This window comes from Delphinapterus leucas, chromosome 5, assembly GCF_059928025.1.
Source record: "Delphinapterus leucas isolate spDelLeu-1000000601 "Yukka" chromosome 5, BTC_Dleu_Yukka2, whole genome shotgun sequence".
Classification (NCBI taxonomy): Eukaryota; Metazoa; Chordata; class Mammalia; order Artiodactyla; family Monodontidae; genus Delphinapterus; species Delphinapterus leucas.
The window spans coordinates 39,107,108-39,129,435 of record NC_143133.1 but is presented as its reverse complement, the minus strand read 5'-3'; the positions used below and the strand labels follow the sequence as shown (position 1 = coordinate 39,129,435).

At 38.7% G+C, this 22,328-nt stretch overlaps 1 long non-coding RNA gene across 11 annotated transcripts in view; it reads right to left on the bottom strand.

Annotated features, from left to right (window-relative positions):
* LOC149749119 (uncharacterized) overlaps nucleotides 1-22,328 on the bottom strand; it is a 145,247-nt gene that overhangs the window by 106,475 nt on the left and 16,444 nt on the right. The gene's annotated exons all lie outside the window — the stretch shown is intronic.

The window sequence follows — 22,328 nt, the reverse complement described above, 5'->3', positions numbered from 1 at the left end:
GGGGTAGAAACAGAACTTTAAATCAGACCTTCTTTCTCGCAGGCCTACGTTCTTAAAAATGGGCTCCCAAAACGTTCTCATAGTTTACTTATTCCCTTTCCAGTAAAGAAAACTCTCTTCATTATTTTAAATTAGTTTCTGCACAAGACTTTTCTGTGTCTTTTGGTGATGTACAACTTTCTGTCCTTTATATGAGAAAGTTTTTCTTGTCTCTTTATTTTGTCATTGTGGCCTAAAGACATGCCTTCAGCCTGCGTATAAACTGAAGGCTCCCTGAGAGGTTTGCCTGGTTTCTGTATGCAGAGCAGTCCCTCTCATACTTGAGCAATGTATACATTCCATCTGCAAAGAAAACATTTTCATGGACCCCCCAGTGCTGTCTGCATAATTTTATTACAATATAACTTATATAGGTGTACATATAAACTCATTATAATCACCTTATGCTTATGGCTCTTACCCTGGTATAAAACCTGGAAATATTCACCAAGTTATCACAAACAAAACTGTAGAACCATTATATTCCAAGGAATCAACATCAGATTTACATGTCAGTTGATATAATTTTGCTGAAACCAAAAGTGCTGTTTGAAATGTGAGTATTGTAATAGCTGCTCGGGCAAAGTCTGTGTGCATATGTGTGTTCTATTTTTATCAATTTTGTGTAATTTAATAATTCAGTTCTTCCAACTTATGCCTCTATTCAATTTATTATTATGACTTGTGATGTCATTTAGTTTCTATTTGAAATACACGCATCATTTTCATGTTAAATCCTACTTTGCTTCTTTTTCCACAATGAAGGTAATGCTAACTGATAACAATACAATAAAAAATAAATAAACATGAGGAAAAAACTTTTGCCTAGAGTATATAATTACGAGGTGGTCCTCCAAGCAATCTAAAATAGACTAAAATTAATTTTGAAAAGTATCTTCAAACTGATCACAAAAATATTTTTTTAACACTGATAAGGATCTCTAGAGAGAAATCAAGAGCAACAGTTGGAGAAAAACAGTTCAAGCAAAATGAAAATTGAAGAGTGTGGATTCCTACAGCCTAAGATAAGTTAGTCAAATGAGATAGAGACTGCAGAAGGTACTTTCCAATAAATTATCATTTGTGATGTCCAAACGGTCTTGTGACATTGCTGTTTTATCACCATTTGTCTATCAGTTCCTGCGAAGTATGATAATGTGTCTAACAGAAGAAGCCAACAGATATCAGATCCAGGACTAGAGCCTATTTTTCTGGCTCTCAGAGCATAGTGCAGAGTAAAAGAGCATCAGAGGTCAGGAGTAGCAGCTTAACAGACATGGAGTGGGAACTAGCAGAGAAGGATTTCCTGTAACTCTTAGACCCCAAGTAAGTCTAGAGACCATAGACTTATAAGGACTCCTTCAAAAAGAGCTAGTCCTTCACCCTCACAAGGCCCCATCAACCTCAAAGGCCAGTGAGGTCAGGGAAGGAGCTTCATAGTAGGCAGTTAAACCATTTATGCTATAGACTCAGAGGAAGGACAGAATGGTAAAGCAGGAAGATCCAGAGGAATAAGTACAACCTGGATGGGACTCCTGGAAGTAGGGGGTGGAAAGTAGGCGACTCAGATTCATCTTGAGAAGAATATAAGCTTGAAAGTGCTTGACTTGAGTCCCATTCTCAATCTGCCCCGCTCTCCAGAGTAGAAATCCAGAAGAAGGGGGGTCTACTTCCAGAATGGTAGGGGAAGGGCCTCTGAAAATCCACTCCTCTACAAAGTAATGAGAACACTGGCAAAAATTGTCAAAAGCTACTTTTTCAGAACTTGGGCTTTTAACCATCAAAGGAGTGTTTATTCAGGAAAAATGGTTGAATCAAATAAGAACAGAGAGCCTCTGGCATTTTAAATCACCCTAACACCATCACCTTCTTCCAGCTCTTGAAAGCCAACAGCCTTGCAACTATGCTAGCTAGCTATGCCAGCAACTTGTAAGTCACAGGAGCGGGAAAAACAGGTTTGGACCATCCTAAAAGCCCTTCCCTGGATAATTGCATTATTTGATCTTTCTGAAAGCTCACTGAAAATTTCCATTCTCAGAACTCATCGTTTATTGACCTGACTCAAAGCCACAATCATTTGACATCACAGCTGACCCAGTGGCACTACCAGTTGGTGTTAATATGAGTTGGTGTTCAAAATATGTAAAACTCAGTCGTCTAAGACAGCGCACATTTATTATCGTAAGGTTCGAGATGTTGACACTCTGACAACAGTCTCCCTAGGTTAAAATCAAGGTGTCGGTGGGAATGTATTCCTTCTGGAGGCTCTAAAGGAGAAACCATTTCCTTTTCTCATGCTTCTAGAGGCGGCCTCCATTGTTTGGATTGTGGCCTCTTTCCTCCATCTTCAAATGCAGCAAACCTGCATCACTTTGACCAACCATCCTTTCATAGTCACATCTCCCTCAGAAACTCTGCCTCTGCCTCCCCCTTCCACTTTTAAGGATCCTTGAAATGACATTGGTCCCTCTCTATTAATCAGGATAATCTCCTTATGTTAAACTCAGCAGATTAGCAAACTTAATTCCATCCGCAAACTTAAATTCCCTTTGCCATGGAACATAACTTATTCACAAGTTCCAAGAATTAGAATATGTACATTTTGTAGGGCAATTTTTCTTATTATCACACCTTATGACCCAGCAGTTCCACTCCTATGTATATCCAGGATAATTGAAAGTATATGTCTGTAAAAAGCATGTGTACAGAAATGTTCGTAGCAGGATTATGTATAATAGCCAAACAGTAGAAATTCCTCAAATGTCCATTAACTGATGTATGATATATCCATACTGTAGAATATTATTGAGCATAAAATACATGGTACAACCTGGATGAGCCTTGAAAACATTATTCTAATTTTAAAAAGCCAGATGAAAAAAACCACTTATTGTATAACTTCATTTATATAAAATGTCCAGGAGAAGCAAATTGATAGAGATGGAAAATAGCTTGGTTGTTGCCAGGGAATGAGGGAGGGAGGAATAGAGAGTGACTGCTAGGGGGTATGGAGTTTCTTTGGGGAGATAATGAAAATATTATGGAATTAGTGGTGATCAATGCACAGCTTTGTGAATATATTAAAAATCATTCATTGTACACTATAAAAAAGTAAACTTTGGTATATGGTTTCTATCTCAACAAAGATGTAACAAAAAATAAGATTTACGAAGTACAGATACAGACTTTGAACCAAAGCCTAAGGCATCCATATAGAAAGCGACTTTCTGTGTGGGTTTCAGAAGGGAGTTTTGTCTAAGCATTTCTCCCTCAGGAGACAGAGAAACTCAGCGTGGGAATGGTCATATAGACTCTCCCTCATCTCATCTTTCTACCTCTTTCTCCATTAAACCTTATTTTGCAGGAAGAGAGGTCAGGCAGTCTGCCCATAGCCACACAACTCACCAGCAGTGTCTGGGATTTGAATCCAGACTTGTTTGGCTCCAAAGCCTATGCTGTTTCCACTAAAGGAAGCAGCTTTCAAGCTGTGCAATCATCACCTCGTACCAGGAACCCAAACTGAAATAGCAACAACAGGAATAAGATAACAGTTTTGCCACTAAAGGAGCTCTTCTCCCAGCCACATGTCATTGGGGATATGACCATAATACACATTAATGATAATGAAAGTTAATCATATGCAACATCATTCAGAGTGTAGCTTAAAGTCTTTTATTTGGTTCATGTTTCCATGATTATTATTCCAACTGAAGAGGGTTTCTGAGGGCTCTTGAAGACCAAGTCAGCACTATACAGTGCTCCTAATAACTTTTTCAGTATTTCCCTTTATTGTCAATTAATATTTATAAGTGTCTAGAAGGTTCACATTCTAGTATTCGAGAAATGCTTTATTAAGTAACTTGTGTAGAAAGCACTAAATGTGTGTGCATGCATGCAGCTCTTACATCTGAGGTTAATTTCTGAATTTATTTGATTCACTATTCATTAACCCATTGGCAGAATGTTATATAGATGTGTGACCTGGGTCCTCCAACCCAAGATTGAGATATTAGTATTCATTTATTATGTGGGTAGGTCACCTAGGTGGAATGACTCTGTGTCATTAGGCTTCAGAAATGACAGGCAATAGTGAATAAAACACAGTCTTTTGAGAGAATCCAAAAAGGTTAGTCTTTCCCACCAGAAGTAGAAGTGATGTGCCTATTTTGGGAAAACAGATGTTATTAATACTTCTGGCATTCCTTCAAAGCTTTTGGAACATGGACATTCTAAAATGACTTCTACTTTAAAAGTTATCTTCCCCAGTGTGATAAATCGTTAACAGTGCCCTGAGCTGAGTATTCTCAACAACGTGGGCCAAGTGAATCAGTCACCTTAATCCAATAGATTTTAGACTTCAAATGGATGTCTGAGATGATCTGTTCATAAAACATTAGGGATCATGGTGGTCATCCAAAGTCCAACATCCTGATTAAATAGTTGAGGTCCAGAAAGTTTTACACACACGTCTGAGACCCCATATCTATTTAAGGGAAGATCCAGTTTAGAATCTGCCTATAAACTTATTTCCCAAACATCACTGAGCATCAGCTGTATGCTAGAAGCTGAGGATATTGGCTGGCTTCCACGACCTTACAGTGAGTTGGGGAGACAGCAGGTGAATCGATATTCACGGTGCAACACTACACAGGCTCTGAATTGGACAGCCTGGATTCAAATCTCAGAAAGTCCACTTGCTAGACATGGTACCTGAGTAACATCTTCTGAAAAATGGGGACGAGCATTGCACCTACATTTTAAAATTGTTGTATGAATTGATTGATATAATATCTGTGAAATTCTTACAGTAGTGCCCAGTATACTATAAGCAATTGATATATCTTACCTATCAACATCAAAATTGCCATCATCATCATTATACGTACCATGATAAAGTTAAATACAAGGTTTTAAATCAATATTCAGATAAGGGGTTCATAGTCCAGCCTGTAAAGCAGAGCTATAGTTGGAAGCAAAGAACAAGGATGATGTGTCATGCTGAATAATGTCCCGCCAAATATATCAGGTCCTAATCACTGGAACCTGTAAATGTTACTTTATTTGGATAAAGGGGCTTTGCAGATGTAATTAAGTTAGGATTTTTAGATGGAGAGATTATTCTTTATTATCCAGGTATGCCCTAAATATAATCACAAGTATCCTTATAAGAGAGAGGTAGAGGGGGAGATTGACACAAAGATACACAGAAGAAAAGGCAATGTGAAGATGGGACAGAGAAGGACAGTTGAAGATGCTGGCCTTAAAGATTGAATCCATGTTGATCACAAGCCAAGGGATGCTGACAGCCACCAGAAAAAGACAAGGAACAGATTCTTCTCTAGAGCTCCCAGGGGAGAATGAGGCTTTGCTAACACCTGGACTTGGGCTCAATGATATTGATTTAAGATGTCAGGCCTCCAGAACCATAAATGTGTTGCTTTAAGCCATCAACTTTGTGGTATTTGCCACAGCAGTCACAGGAAACTAATATAGAAGGCTTCCTGGAATAGGAGATGTATACCACAGGATGAGTAAAAATTAGCTGAGCAAATAAGAGAGGAGAGGTTTAGTACATAAAAGGAAAATTTCTAAAGAGGCTCTGAGTTCATAATTCTGTAAAGCTGGAATGAAGATTATCCCTAGAAGAGTTGCTGAAGATGAGGCTAGAGAAGAGGTAGAAGAAAGATTATCAAACTCCTTGAGGGCATATTTTGAGGTTTTTATTTGTTCAATATTTTACATTTAATTTTCATTTTATATTGGGATATAATTGATTTACAATGTTGTATTAGTTTCAGGTGTAGAGCAAAGTAATTCAGTTATACATATACATATAAATATATATATGTATGTATATAGGTTATTACAGAATACTGAGTTTGAATTTTATTCTAAACATATGGTGTTCGAGCATGCTCATTTAACACAGGATGAGGAATTCACAAGCCCAAACCTTTCTGAAGAATTAAGAAAAGCCCAGTGCTTCTCCCTGAAAAGGGAACAAATAACCTCTGACATTATAATGGAACTTGGGGAAAGAGGGGAAACCTACTACATATAAATATCTGGCTCATCCAAATGGGTATCACTGGGATGTTTCTTAAGAAATGGGACTGTTTGACTCTCAGCAATAACAACAGCTATGGAAATAATGCAGTGTCCTAGAAAGAGCTGGTTTCAGAGCCAAGTTTGAGAACAACATCTTTCTTGATGCCAAGTTAAAAAGAAACAGCTTTTGGTGCCCAGGTAAAAGAGAAGTAAGCCCATCAGGCAAGCACAACCAAACTCTGATTAATTAGGAGAAATAGAGTTGATACTTCCTCAAAAGGTCTATTTTAAACTTAAATAGAAATAAAATATGTGCTCTTTCTGGGTTCTTTTTATTTTAATTTTTTAAATTTCAGTTTGATTAAGAAAATAGTATTTATAGCATTAGAAAAAGCCCAGGAGATATATTTTATGCTGTTTATGTTTTTACTCTGCTATACTGTAATATTGGAACCCTCCATGCCTGCATTTTTTTTTTAAATCCACTCGGAAACAGCATTGATTTTTTTAGAGGTTGTATTTCTTTTAATTTGATAGGAACCAAGTTTGTTCTCACAATGACCTTTATTGGACTTGAGGATGTATTGTCAAAAGCAGGGGTAGATACATACATTTTCAATAAAAATCGTGTGATGCAAAATCAATGGGCATTCATTTGTTATGTTGCTTTTTCCAATAGCTAGTTTGACTCAGAAGAATCTATGTGCTGGCCATGACTCTGCTGGAAGTGAAGCAAGGAAAGATCACCTGATGTATGCCAAGCCCTGCATGAGTGTTTCATACACATTACTTCAAATTCTCCCAGCATTCCTATACTATGCTCATTTTATTATTTTATATTATAGGAAATTCTAAGGTTAAAGAAAATTGTCAGTGTTCACACAGGTATTAATAGAACTAGAATTCAAATTCAGGTATTATATTTAGACTCTTACTAGTTGAAAGGGAGTTATGGTCCTCAGTTTCTTATGTTGGGAGTTAATGAAAAGGACATATAGAAATCCAAAAAAGTGCCAGGAAATAGTCCCTTGAGGTCTTATCACTTCTAAGAGTACAATACACTCCTGAGGTCATGGCAAAAGAGATCAATGGTTCATCATCTTTTAGAATGTAGGAGCAGCACCAAGGTTTAACATTACTCGTTATTTTAAGATTTGTTAGAAAATATTTAAATACACAAAAGTAGAGTGAATTGTCTGATAAATCTACATCTCTATTCCCCAGATTCAATAGTTGTCAATTATTTTCCATAACTGATTAACCTGTTCTTTTAAAAGATGTGTTGCTGTAGTAGAGGAAAGCAAATCAGGACTCCATTTCATTCCTACATTTTTTAGTATATATTGCTAGCAAACATGAACAAAATTTTACAAACTATAATGCCATTATAGGACCTAATGAAATTATTACTAATTCCTTATTATGAACAAATACGCAGGGCATAATCAAATTTAACTTTGTCTCCATAATGTCTTTTTACACTTTTTTTTGTAAAGCATATCCAAAAAGCACATCCACAAAACCAAAAATCAATATCAATTTGTTACATTTATCTGTTAAGTCCCTCCTTTCTTTCCCTTTCTTATAGATTTGTGAAAAACAGGTCAATTGTCTCTTAGAATATTTATATTCTGAATAATAAAACTACACTTTACATGGGATCGTTCTAATGTATACTTTTTTTCCACCCTAGGTAACACCTCTTTTAACTCGAGAAAATCCTTGTTTGGGCAATATGATTATCACATATTCTTTACTCATTTGTTTGCTTATTGTGATATTCAACTGGTATTTTTAGCTTCCTTTTTTCTTATAAGTTAGTTGTGCCAAGTTCAGTGTTGCTAAACTGGACCAGTGGGTTCAAGTGTTAATTCCCAATTCCTTCATTGTGAAGTTCCCTCAACAACCTTTCATCCAATGGTTTCATTCTGAATCAATTATTTTAGCAGAGTTTTCAAATAGTGATTTTCTAATTTTATTATTTCCTCTACATATTATTTTAAAAAGTTTTTTTTATTGGGGTAGAGTTGTTTTACAATGTTGTGTTAGTTTCTACTGTACAGCGAAGTGGGGTTCCCCATGCTATACAGCAGGTTCTCATTAGTTATCTATTTTATACATATTAGTGTATATATGTCAATCCCAATCTCCCAATTCATCCCAACCCCCCTTTCCCCCCTTGGTGTCCATACGTTTGTTCTCTACATCTGTGTCTCTATTTCTGCCTTGCAAACTGGTTCATCTGTACCATTTTTCTAGATTCCACATATATGCATTAATATATGATATTTGTCATTCTGACTTACTTCACTCTGTATGACAGTCTCTGGATCCATCCACATCTCTACAAATGACCTAATTTCAGTCCTTTTTATGGCTGAGTAATATTCCACTGTATATATGTACCACAACTTCTTTATACATTCGTCTGTTGATGGACATTTAGGTTGCTTCCATGACCAGGCTATTGTAAATAGTGCTGCAATGAACATTGGGGTGCATGTGTCTTTTTGAATTATTGTTTTCTCTGGGTATATGCCCAGTAGTGGGATTTTAGCTTGAGTTCATCTCTGAAGAACTTTTCATTGCCATGTAGGGCTATTTGATTACAATTAAACAAATAATCTTGTATATACATGAATTCATATATTTTTCTGATGTTTCTCTGGTGGGTTGTGATGTCACCTTTATCATAACCAAATTTCCATATTACATATTATTTTGTTTAGCAATAAAAAGAGTGCTTGTGAGAAGGTACTCTTTATATTCTCTGAGAAGTCTATTTTATTCATTTATTCACTCATTCCCTTTAATCTGAAAATCTCTAATGTGTATGTGTGCTTATTAAGCTTGGCACCATTTTAGCTGCTGTAGAGATATCAACAAACAAAAATGACAAAAAAACCTCATTTCAAGAAATTTATATTCTGGACTGGAAAGGTAGACATAAATAAAATCATAAATGGTCCGTATATTGTACTAGCAGGTGATAATAGCTATGGACAAAAATTGTTCAAAGAAGGAAAGAAACGTGCTGGGAATGTGATTTTACATACAGTGTTCATGGAGGTCCTCAACCTCAGAAGGTGACATTTAAGAAAGTATTTAAAGGAAGGAATCAGTCAATCCTCTGGTCAGAGAAAACAAAAATTACTAAGGCACAGAGACCAAAACATGCTTGTCATGTTCGAGAGGAGAAGAGGAAAGCCAGTGTGGCTGAAGTGGAGTAACTAAGGTGAGGGTAAGTGTGGTAAGGTTAGAGCCTTAACATTGGCCCGATTGTGAAGGGCCTAATAGGCCACTTTAAGGAATTTTTTTAAAGCAGAAATGTGACATGGTCAGACTTATTTTGTAACAAGATCACTCTGGCTCTTGAGTTGGAAATAAATGGTAGGAGGGTGAAGATGGAAGCAGAAAGATCATTAAGAGGCTATTACAATAGCCAGAGCAAGAGCTAATGGTGGCCCAGGCCTGGTTAATATGGTAAAAGTGGTGAGAAGGAGTCAAATTCTGGATATACTATCTTAAAGGCACGACTTAGGATTTCCTGATGAACTGAGTAGAATATGTGACGTGAGAGAAACAGAGGAGACAAGTAGGACACTGAGTGTTTTGTTTGTTTCTTTGTTTGTTTGTTTTGGGGCCTGAGCACCTGGAAAGATTGAGTTTCCATCATCTGAGCAGAATATCTAGAGTACCAGTGGGGTTGGAGGAGATCAGGAGCTCAGTTTTAGATGTGTTAGGTTTGAGATATCCATTTTATCCATGTGAAGATGGCCAGTAGGCAGTTGGACATACAAACTTAAAGTTCAAGGAAGAGGTCTGGACTAGAGATGTAAGGTTGAGAGTCTTCAACACACAGGCGGGACTTGCTACCTGTGTTCAGACTGGCTGAAATCAACAACTGAGTGTAGATAGGACAGAGATGAGAATCAGTGACTGGGCCCTGGGTTGTTCCAATGTCAGGAATAGAGAAAGAACCAGCAAGGAAAACTGAGGAGGAGAGAACTGTGAGGTAGCGAGGAACATCAAAGAAGTGTAATATCTTGGAGTCTAACTAAAGAAAATATTTCAAGGAGGAGAGCGTGATTAACTCTACCAAATGCTGCTGTTAAGTCAAATGAGGATGGACAACAGGATTAACCGAGCATCACAGTAGTCGTTGGTGACCTTATAAAGGAGTTTTGGTGGAGTGTAAGAATGAACATCTGATTAGAGCTCATTAAAAAATTAACGGGAGGGGAGGGATTGGAAACAGTAAGTACATATATCATTTTTGAGAAATTGCCCTATGAAGAAGAAGCGAGGATGGTAATAGCTGAAGGAAGAAACAAAGTCAAGAGGGACATTTTTTTTAAGATGCAGAAACAATAGTGTTTTTTTATCTTGATGATAATGTTCCAGAATAGAAGAAGAAATTGATGCAGAAGAAAGAAGGGTAATATCCTTGGACAGGCACAAAGAGACAGGATCTACTGCACAAGGGGAAGCATTAGTCAGAGAGAGAACGTTAGTCAGAGAGAGAAACATGGGCAATTCATCTCTACAAATTAGTAGGAGTAAAAATAGAGATTATGAGTAGGGATGATGGTAGCTGGATATAAAAGTTGAGGCAGTTTGTTCAGATCTTCTGAGTGCTTCTATTTTCTCAGTAAAGTTAGAAATGTGATTATCAGCTAAATGTGAGGAAGAGGATAGAGATGCTGGAGGTATAAGGAGAGAGAAATTGGTATGAACAAATGCCAATTGTATACTTCACTGCTCTTCACATTATTATGCTCCAATAAACAGTATCTAATACGAAGTGTCTCTGTTGGGAAGTCTATTGCACAGTGAACTCATGTCATTACTATTGATAATATCAAGCATATTCATGGTCCCTGAAGGCCTGAAAACTGTTCCATACCATAATCAGTTGTAACCAGAGCGGTGGAATTAAATGGCACAAAGTTTGGCAATAGCAGACAAAAATAATAATCTGTGGCCAAAGCCTCAGAGGATGCTGTAATCAGGACCAAAGCCATGGACCATCCACTTCTAACAGAACCTGTACTCTTTCTCCTCCACTACACTGCCTCTCTCTTGTCAGTGTCTTTCTTATAGCTTCTGTTTCAAGGCTTTTCATTGTAATGGAATGCAATTTGTGTAGTTCCAAATAATGTATTCAGCTTCAATGAAAATTAGTCATTGATCCATGGCCTCTTGTCTGAGGTGTCAGAGAGACATGGTATCTGGACAGGTGGTTAAGTCCTGCTGACCTCTGAGTTCATGTCTATTGGCTAATTAGGATAAATGTTTATTGTACTATGAATCTCAGGTGGAGCCCATGTCCAGTTCAAGTGGTTCTCACTTAGCCTGCAGGTTGGAAGGTTGATTCCCAGGGTTTAGAGTGTGAACTCTCATAGATCCCAGATTATCCACTTTCCTTTTGTTCCATTTATTTTTGCCAAAGGGGAAAAGCAAACCTCACATTCTCAGTAATAAATAGCACCAACCTATGACCCTAGTCATGGAAATGCCATCAATAATAGTTTCAAGAAAGTGCATTTTGCCTGTTAATCTTCCAGGCAAAAACTAAAAAACTTCCAAAGATATTTTCAGAGATAATACAACATACTGGGAATTTCAGAAGGAAACTATATAAAGGATGGAATGGGGACCAGGGAGATGTGGTGGCCTAGTGCAAAGAGGATAAGAGCTGGAAGAAGCGAGATGTGATTTCATGGAATGAGTATGTGACCTTAGGCTGTAGAGCTTCAGTCTTCTCATCCGCAAATAAGGGTAATTAACGTAAACACCTCCATGGGGACTTGTAAGGATCTGCTGAGATAATGCATGCAATGAAATCTTTGAAATTATATAGCTTTCTATAAATGTTTGTTCTATAGCCCTAATCTAAATTATAATCCTTTGTCTGTGAAATCTCTTAGGAAGAAAGGAAGTATGGCAGAGAGAGAGAGGGAGAGAGGAAGAAAACTGATAAATGTGTGTTGTTACAAACGACTAGATTTATGAAAATTTGTTACAGCAGCAACAGGAAACTTACGCAACAACCAAAGAAATCAAGACTATAATCTGTCCCAGGATTTCTGCCATGTCACACCTGGAGAAACAAATACATCCCATGCTTAGACTGACCAAGAAACACGGCCTGATATCCCTTTGAGTAGAAGTCACACTTTGTCACAGAAAAACAAATTGTATTCAGATAAACTGACTGAGTCATGAGCTTGACAGAACGCAAAAAAATCTGGGGAAGAGATGCCAAACCAGGATGATATGGGGGCACTGGGGAGACAGGGCAGGGCTGCCCACTAACCATGTGGTAAAGCCACCTAAAACTGAAAAAGGAGAAAGCAGTTATCCAGAATAAGAGGGAGAGAGAAAAGAAAATATAATATTTCAGGGAGTTTGCACTGATAGAACTTTTTCAGGGAGTTTGCACTGATAGAACTTGGGGGCAGATAACAGTGATAATAATGGCTGATCATTGCCCTCGTGTGCTTGGCGCTGGCTAAAACTTTCATGGGCATTACAGCCTTAAATCTTCACCATCAAATCATCACACATGTTGTACCACTAATTCCTCACAATTGCCCAGAGAAGTTAAAGGCTGATGAGGCCATGGGCTGACCTAGGAAGAAATAAGTGTGAAGTCAAACGTGCTTTAAGAACACCAACACAAACACAATTAATTGTTCAATGGAGAAGTTAGTTTCCTTGAAGGAGCTGCAGTAGAGGACCCTCGGGTTTCCCATGGTGGGCGGAGAATGTCTCATCTCCTGGTGCCCATTCACATCTTCATTACCACCTGGATGTCACCTCGTTTTCACGCTGTGCACATCTACCTGCTCTGCCCTGAGTTCCACTTCAGGCTTCTCTGCTGACTGATACTGTGTGTAACCTTCAGAAAGCTAATTAACCCCATATCTCAATTTCCTTGATTGGCTTAAATAGTAGTTAATTGATCAGAGATTTCTGGAGATTAAAGAAAACTACCCATTAGTTACAAGGAAAAGGCTCTGTGATTAGTCTGATGACAGGAGGCTTTCTACATGTAAGGCACGACCCAACTCCCTGACAGCATTCCTGTCACACGCTGAACCAGCCTGTTGCCTTGGCAGACTGTCCCAGTTCTGATTTGTGCTGACAACCCTAAGTGGGAAGCAGGTTGGATGGGGAGGTGTCCCTTGTGTGTCATTTAAAATACAAGGTCTCTATTTTCATGATTCATTATTTCACCACTGGCTCAAGGGAAATCCATCTCTTCCTTCCTAGCTAATCCCTGTACCCTTTTTTTTTTTTTTTAGAGTCCCTTGCTTGCATCATTCCAGGACTTATTGTATTTGTAGGGTGCTGAAGGACACATTGACTGCATTGCACAATGGGTTATTCTCCATCCAAAGTCTCCAGATCCCCTAATTCCAGAGGGTTATGGAATTAGTAAGGAAAGCTTCCAGAATGAGACACAAGGTATCTCAAAAAAAAAAAAATTAGCAAAAATTTGTCAACCAGGCCTGGGTTAAGAAGCCAGTATCACAGAAAACCTAATAGCTTTAAGATGAATAATCTGTCTTGCTTATATCTCCCTATTTATCTTGATGGAGGAGAATGAATATTGAATAAGAACCTAACTGCCACATGCCACGTCCTGGGCTACAAATTTTATGTGCTATATTTTACATTTAAGTTTACTTAATTCTCCCAACAATTCTCAGTAATCCCATGATGTCAGTATCATTCTCTCTGTTTTGCATTTGTCAGACTGCAGTTGGGAAAAGTTAAGTCACGCATTGCTGATAAGAAGCAGGTTTTGAGGCCATATCTGTCTGATGCAGAAATCTAGTCCTTTCCACAATATCAGATTGTCCCTAGAACACTAAGTCTGATATCAGAGTTGCCTGGGGTTTCAAAAACGAGGGTACTTTCCCAGGCCAGGAACAAACAAAGAAAGCTAAATTATTCTTATATAAGATTCCCAAGTAATTCTCAGAACAGCCCTCAAATGACAATCTCCTGCTTTTGCATAGGAGGAAGCTGAGGCTCAGAGAAGGTAGGTCATTTGCATACACAGGTGGTTAAGAGAGGATGCTGGGTATTTACTCAACCCTGGTTTTCCCACTTTTTAGTTTTACAACTTTCTTCATTCATTGTACAGCCAAGACACCTACCTAGGTTTGGCCTCATTCTTTCAGCCTTTAGGATTCAATCATCTAAAACACCAGCTACTCATTCCTTGCTTTTGTCAGGATTTCCTTGCATCCAGCTGCATCTCTGAGAAGTAAGGGTGAAGTCCTGAGCCTGTGACATTGTCACTAAATCCAGGAAGTTCAATATCCAAACCTTATCCTAAATCAAGAATGGTTCATGAGGTTTTTGTTTTTTCCCTTTTTTCTTACCACTCCACATAAAATCTTCCTGCAAATCCTGATTGCTTTGCTTTCAAAATGCATCCTGACTTCACCACTTGCAACCAGGTCCACTCATGACCACCATGTTCCAAGTCTCCAGACTCTTCTTCTGAAAGTTCCTGCCTTATCTCCCTCTGGCTGTCAAAGTCACTGACCTGTCCAATACCTACCTTTTCTTTCTTCTTCTCTACTAACAGGACTCTAATTTTGTTTGAAGCAGTAACATGTCCATAGGAAAACAAAATCCCAAAGCCCCAATCCACAGCCTTCCTTGACAGTAAAGGTAGACATTTGATACTGTTTTGAGTAATGAGACATAAACTGTGTTCTCTTGCCGATTCCTAAGAAAACCTTTTTCCTCCAGCCATAGAAGCTTCCATTCTCCCTTATTACCTCCTTCTTTCTGATTGGAATATGGAATCAATGTCCAGGGGGCAGAACAGCCATCCTGTAACCCTGATGATGAGAACTATATGCTCTAGATGGTGGATTAGAAGCTAGACCAGTCTGGGTCTTTCATGACTTCATTGAGCAGCTGTATAAGCCCTCGGCTGCTTAGGAAATGCAAGTTTAATTTGCCTCCATGAAAGAAGAAGGGAGAATAAATACAAGATAATTTCATGGCCTCCTAAGCCCAACGTGAACCCGTGGGCTCCATCTCCAGGCTGCTCCTGATGTTTCCTTACTGACTATGCTCCCTGTAAAGTTCAAACTTCAGCATCAGATGTGGAGATAGCCTCGTAGACACTCCTTAACCAGGTGTACAATGGCATATAAATTGCATACAAATCTCTCTCCCTCTCTTTACTTTTTATTTTGAAATATTTTCAAACTTACAGAATGGTTGCAAGAGATGTATAGAAAACATGTATATCCAGATTCACCAATTTTATTACATTTGCATTATCATAATTGCTGTCTCTCTGTCCACACACACACACACACACACACACACACACACACACACGAGTGGGGTGGAGAGGGGAGAACAGTATCCCCAGTTTGTCCATTACAAGGTTCCTCCCTATCAGCATCTGTGGATTCAACCAACCGGATCATGTAGTACTGTAGTATTTACTATCGAAAAAATCCAAATGTAAGTGGACCCATGCAGATCAAACCCATGTTGTTAAAGGGTCAACCCTGACTGATAGTCATTATGAAGTTATAATTAATAATAATTATAGCTAAGATTTGTTGAGCCACCTCCTCAGCACTGGGCTCTGCTGTGAATGTTTTACAGCCACCTATATCTCATCATAGCCCAGAGGGGCAGAAACTGTCATTTTCCCCATTTCACACAAGGAAATGGAAGCACAGAGAGGTTAACTAATTTCCCAACTCACACAGCTAAGCAAATGGCATGACTAAATTCAAACCCAGAAAGGCGAACCACACATTAACTGCCACCTGAAATCATCTCATGTCAAGTTAACTAATAGAACCCATCTTCCACTAAGCACCATGTCTTGTAATCTTTTCTCAAAAGAAAAGTAGGTTTCATAAGTGAAGCAGAATCTGTATGAGACAGATTACAAAATACAGGCAGTGAGCATACACTGAACACTCTGTGTTCTAAGAACTTTGATAATTTATGTGGCAGATACAAGATAATTACAACATATTTCCCTTTCTCAAGTGTTTACAGCCTAGAGGAGAAAGCTAACCTGGGCTCTGCTGGGCTGCTGTGTTTCCATCTCAGGCTAACCCGGCCTGGTACCATCTGGCCAGCCCCAGAATAATGGAGCCCTATCCCTATAACACTCTGCACACAAGGTCCCAAACACCGTTGCCTTGAACCCTCTTTCATTCATGTCTCCTACTTTATGCTTGTGTTAACCTGGCTTCTTATAGTTTTCTTCAATCTTTATTTCTGGTTCCACGATTCTGACAGTAGGTTTGGCAAATCTGCTAAGATCCTTGACAGTCTCCCTTGGGCCTAGCTCTGCCCATGATCTCCAGATTTGCCTGCTCCTGGCTGTCCTGTGTAACCAATTTGTGTGTTCAGTCTTTGGTGCTTATCAGCCTGGGAATGAGATCTGCCCTTCAGTGTCCACCAACCAGACAGCTTCAAACCCATCCACTTATGAAGAGTGCCAGGGAGCAAAGCAAGGAAGAGGTGGGTCGAGTAGGTAAAGTACTACAGTCGGACTAACTTCAAAGAGCCAGCCTCAAGCTTCCATATTTGAATATTCTTTCTTGAGCCAATTACAAAGTGAGATTGTGGGCCAAGAACAAGAAGCTTATAACAGGGGAAACTGTGGGTAAAAATCAAATAAAATCAAAGGGGCCAGGAGACAGTGAAGAAGAGATAAGTAAATCAACATACTAGGTACACAGGTATGGTATATAGTGTATATACCATATATATAGTATAGTTACTATATACTATAGTAGACTATAGTATATATACTATAGTAAACTATACCTATATAGTTTATTATATAATATATATTACATATAATAAAAACAAAAAATTAGATCCCTCCAACAAACAAGTGAAGAAAGGAGAAAGTAATAAAGAAGAATTCAACACAGAGCATAGCAGAGTCTAACTTCTCTAACAGATTGTCTTAGTGTCTCTGGATATCTTTAAAGGGCCAGATGTACACCTCCAACTTAGAGGGAGCGTTCTCTTAAACAATCTATCATGTGTCCACCATATTGTCTGTTCAGCTTTTTGTAAAATTTATGGTAGTGGTTAGAAGGATGAGAAGAGTGACTTCTATCCATAGGTCAATGGGCAGGTGAAAGCTGAAAGGTCACTTTGTAGTCCAGACACAATGACAGGGCAGAGGGTTGAGCATCCCTCGTGAATTCATGAGAAGAGTATAGTAGAGATTTCCTAGTACTTGTTTTTCAGAAACCCTTTTTTCATGTTTTTGAGGTTAAGTCCATCTCTTTGATCAGCATTCTGTTTCCTTGAGAAAGAATGCACGTCGCACAGAGCAAAGGGTGGAGAAGGAGACAGTGTCGTGCCCCAACAGTTAGGAGCACAGGGTCTACTTTCTTCTTTCACCCCTGATTCCCAGAGTGACCTTAGGCAAATCCCTTAAGTTATCTGTGCTTCCTATACCTTCCTTTGCAAAGTAGAGAAAACTTAGCCTATGTTATGAGCAGCATGAAGGAAAGGGAGATAAGGCCGTAAGGACTTCGGGTTTAGCAGGGAGAAAAATACTGCAGGGAAAAAATTACCATGCACACACACAAAATGTAATTTATGGTTAAGCCTGAGACATCTGGGTGAAGTTCCCCTTGATCTTATACACAAAGGTACAAACCAGAAGACACTTGACCCAATTCAGGATTTCTTTCATTTCTTGATTTAAGTTTTAGCCAAAATGTGATTGAAATGTATTTTTACTCAGCCTTATATAATAACCCAATCACAAACTGAAATCTCTCCTTCCTTACTTGGGAGTTAAGAAATGTAGAGGTCAGATTGAATCTTTTTTTTTTTTTTTTTTTTTGTGGTACGCGGGCCTCTCACCACTGTGGCCTCTCCCATCACTGAGCACAGGCTCCGGACACGCAGGCTCAGTGGCCACGGCCCACAGGCCCAGCCGCTCCACGGCATGCGGGATCCTCCCGGACCGGGGCACGAACCCGCGTCCCCTGCATCGGCAGACGGACCCTCAACCACTGCGCCACCAGGGAAGCCCAGGTTGAATCTTTTGATCTGAGTTTCCCTAAGCCGATCAGACGACTTACCCATCGTCCCATCTTCCTGTGTTGATTCTCTCCATATATCTTTGCTCAACACCCATAAAATGGCAAACATGCTATGAGAGGGAGTCTAGCATAGACTCTTCAGGTGACTACTCAAAGAGCAGTCCATGGACCAGCAGCATCAGCACCACCTGTGAGGTAGGTAGAAATGCAGACTCTCAGGCACCAGCTTAGACCTGCTGAATCAGAATGTGCATTTTCAACAAGATCCCAAGGCTTGTTTGACTCTAAGTCTGTATTTTAAACCAGTGCTTAAGTCACTGGGAGGCTTGGAGTCAACACATCTAAGTTCGGTTTGCAATTTGGCCACTTTCTTGCTCTATGATCTTGAGAGGGTAATCAACTTTATAAGCCTAAGTTTACTCATCTCAGAAAAGGAGATGATAATTACACCTGCCTCTTAAGTTTGTTCTGAGGATGAAATAGAGCTCTTTATTGCACGGTGCCTAGCATAGAGGTAACCCTCAATTAATGTTAGTTGTTTTATCAGTTTTGTTTTTATTATTATTAGCATATGGCTCCTATTCTATGAGAAACTAATAGCCTAGAAGATGGAGAAACATGTGGACAAATCAGCATACCAATCTATTACAGGCACCATAAGACACTTTGTTCCAGATCTTTCTCCCAGAGATCCATGGCCTTTCACCTATGAAACATCATCTCTCCTATCCAGGCACCAGAATAAAAGCAGAGCCTAAGATTAAAACCACAGTCCCTACTTATCCCAAAGTGTACACAGAAGCTATCTGTTCGATAAAAAAATGAATGAGTACAACCAGAGAATTTTCACTTTTCACAGTCTTTTGTGTTGTTTTGTTTGTTACCTCTTCTATATTGGAAAGCCTGTGATTCTGGCCCTGACAATACACCCTCACAGATTTTAAGCTCATGGATCTTCAAAGTGAGTATTTAGGATATAGATCCCAAGCCAGAACTGGATCCAGAAGTTTATAGGACTATCAATCAAGATGGAAACTCACCAGAAACAGAGGATTTGGACATGCTGAATTGAAGTCCTGAGGGTAGAGCAGGACAAGAAGAATATGTCCCCTACATTGTTTTCCTTCCTTCTTTTTATCTTTTTTATGCTCTCTTACCCCTCTGCCAGATCCTTAAATTTTGGAGCACCTAGGGTTCTGTTCCTAAATGGCTTATCTTCTCTAGCTACACTCTTTCTCAGGTAATTGTATACAGTCTCCTGCCTTTAAATATATAGATACAGGAAGGTTTCCAAATTTGCCTTTCTAAACCTGATAACTTCTCTGAGTCCTAGGCTCATGTGCATAACTTCCTACTCAGTATGTGCACTTAACAACCTGCAACTTAGCTAGGCCCAGAAGAGAACAGAACACTTGTTTCCCCACATCACCCCTGCCCCTACCAAAAGCAACTCTCCCCTAAGCCTCTGGATCTCAGCAAATGGAACCAGCATCAACCCAATTTCTAAAGCCCCAAACTAGGAACAATTCTTGATTTTCTTCCTTTACCCTTACCCCAACCTGATCCATCAACAAGTTCTATGAGCTTTTTATCCAAAATGCATCCTAAATCCTGTCTTTTTTTTTATCATCTCTACCATAGAAACCTGAATCCAGGTCAGCATTGTCCATCACCCAGTTCCAGAGTCATCATCCTTCCTGTTATCCCCACCTCCATGCCTGTGCCCTGAAGTCTTCTCTCCACACAGAAGCAGAGGAGCTTTATAAACAGTGTAATCTCCCTGCATAAAGCCATGCCCCAAGTTCTTTACTATGTCCTTCAAGGTCCTTCATGATGTAGTCCCTGCTCCTTTCATGACCTTCATCTCTGGTCACATTCTTCTTCATCTCTAGGCTCCAACCACACTGACCTTCTTTTTTTTTTTTTTTTTTTTTTTTTTCCTTCTTGCTTTCCCAAGAACAGCACATCAAGTACATTCATTTCAGGACCTTTGTATCTGCCATTCCTTCTATTTGTAATACTTTCCTTCAGACCTTCCCATGATGATCTTATCATTCTGTCCCACCACAAAAGTCATGTCAGAGCCTCCCACCTCCAGCTATGGCAGCACCATCAGTTCCTCTTTAACACACAGATCAATTTTCTCTTTTTCATAGCACTTATCGGGACCCAACATTATCCTCATAACATTTTTATTTACATATTCATTTTCTGTTTCTTCCTCTAGAATATAATTTCTTTAAGGGCAATGATTATGTCTCTCTTGTTTGCACCAATACCTAGAACATTGTCTTGCACATGGTAGGTACTTACTATACACCTGTTGACCAATTTATCTCATTTTGAAGGTGCAGGCTCAGCCTTCTATATTTATGCTGTTTTTATCTTAAAGTAGCTGCCCTGTGTGGTCAGTTTAAAAAATAACACTTGATGATAATTAGGGAGCTCTGTGGCTTTTTAAAAAACAGCTAATGTTTTTTATGAACCATTTGAAATATGAATACAAAGCTTCTTGTTTACATGCTTTAGTTGTTCTTTTCTTTAAACCATTATATATAAAATTTGAACAAAAGATGTTGTATCCCAAAATAGATTTTTAAAAACATTGTTATGTATTAATCAAAAGAGAGAAACCATGTGTTTCATCTTGTTGCTTGTTTAAGAATTATCTCTGCTTAGTGACTCTGGTAAGGCCAGAGAATTGGAATGAAAATTGTTCTCAGAATAAAAGTGGTGAAGTGAAAAATTGTAAATCAAAAAAAAAAAAATCAAATCAAAAAAATATTAAATAAAAAGTGGTCTCGTTTTCTATTTCCCAGAGCCAGTGGAGAGAAACTAGCCTTTGAAACAATCTGTATCATACTCATCTGAGAATGGAGTGTAAGCTTCATGAAACAAAGGGCACCTGTCTGTATTCACCATTATTTTACCCCTGGCTATACCTAAAGGCTTAGAAAATAGTCAGGGTCTAATAAATCTTGAATGAACGAATAAATAAAGTGTAACCCCATTATGAAGGATACTATTAGTGTTGTTAGCATGGAGTCATTCATTTCACAAGCACTGTGTTAGTGGCTAGTGATAAAGAAAGCAATAACAGAGCATCACATCATGATGGACAGAGAACATGAGGGACTTTGTAGACCTTGTCCCTTATGTGAGTTCTGCCTCTGGGTAACTTTGGACAAGTCCCATGACCCCTTGTAATGTAAGCCCTGACTTCAGCTTTGACTGCTGAGGCTTTTAGTTAAGCATCTATTTCAAAGAAGTGTATCCAAAAAACACACTCAGTTGCAGGACTAGATAAAGAGCTGGTTGCCCCTTCCCCACCACCAGGACTCTTTGTTTTAGAGATCTCTACTGATTTAAATAACTGACATTTCCGGCCACTTGTTTTTCTTTTTCCTTGCTTTAAATTGCCCCTCTCATACATTAAATTCACCAATAGGAGACTGGGATTAACATATACACACTACTACCTATAAAATAGATAACCAACAAGGACCTACTGTATAGCGCAGGGAACTATGCTCAATATTTTGTAATAACCTATAAAGGAAAAGAATCTGAAAAAGAATATACATATATATATATATGTATAAAACGGAATCACTTTGCTGTACACCTGAAATTAACACAACACTGTAAATCAACTATACTTTATTTAAAAAAAAAACAACAAAGAGTAAAAAAACCAAACAACAAAAAAGAGTGAATCTATGAAACTCTAGCCCCTACCCTCAACCCCAAAGAAAGTAGAATCCCAGATCAGTGTTCTTTAACTGCAACCCTGCTGTGTGGCCCCAGGTGTGCTGTGTAATTTCCAGGACCTGAAAGTAATAAACCTTATTTCTTTCAAAGTTTCCTGATGGTTATTTCTGAGGATGTCTTGCAATCCTAACAAGAACCACAGCATTGGTTATCAGTAGGCTGAGATTGACACAAAACACCCTTGGAGTCTCAGCCCCTTCATAGGAACAAGGGAAGCATAGGACTACTTAACAATAGTAGCTACAGCATACTTGGGATGAGCCATGAGTCTGACACTTCAGTGAGTTCTCTACATGTGTGATTTAATTTAATCCACACCACAGATGTACAAAGTATGGGTTATATCCTCATTATTAATATAGCCTTGGAGAGGTTATGATATTTTCC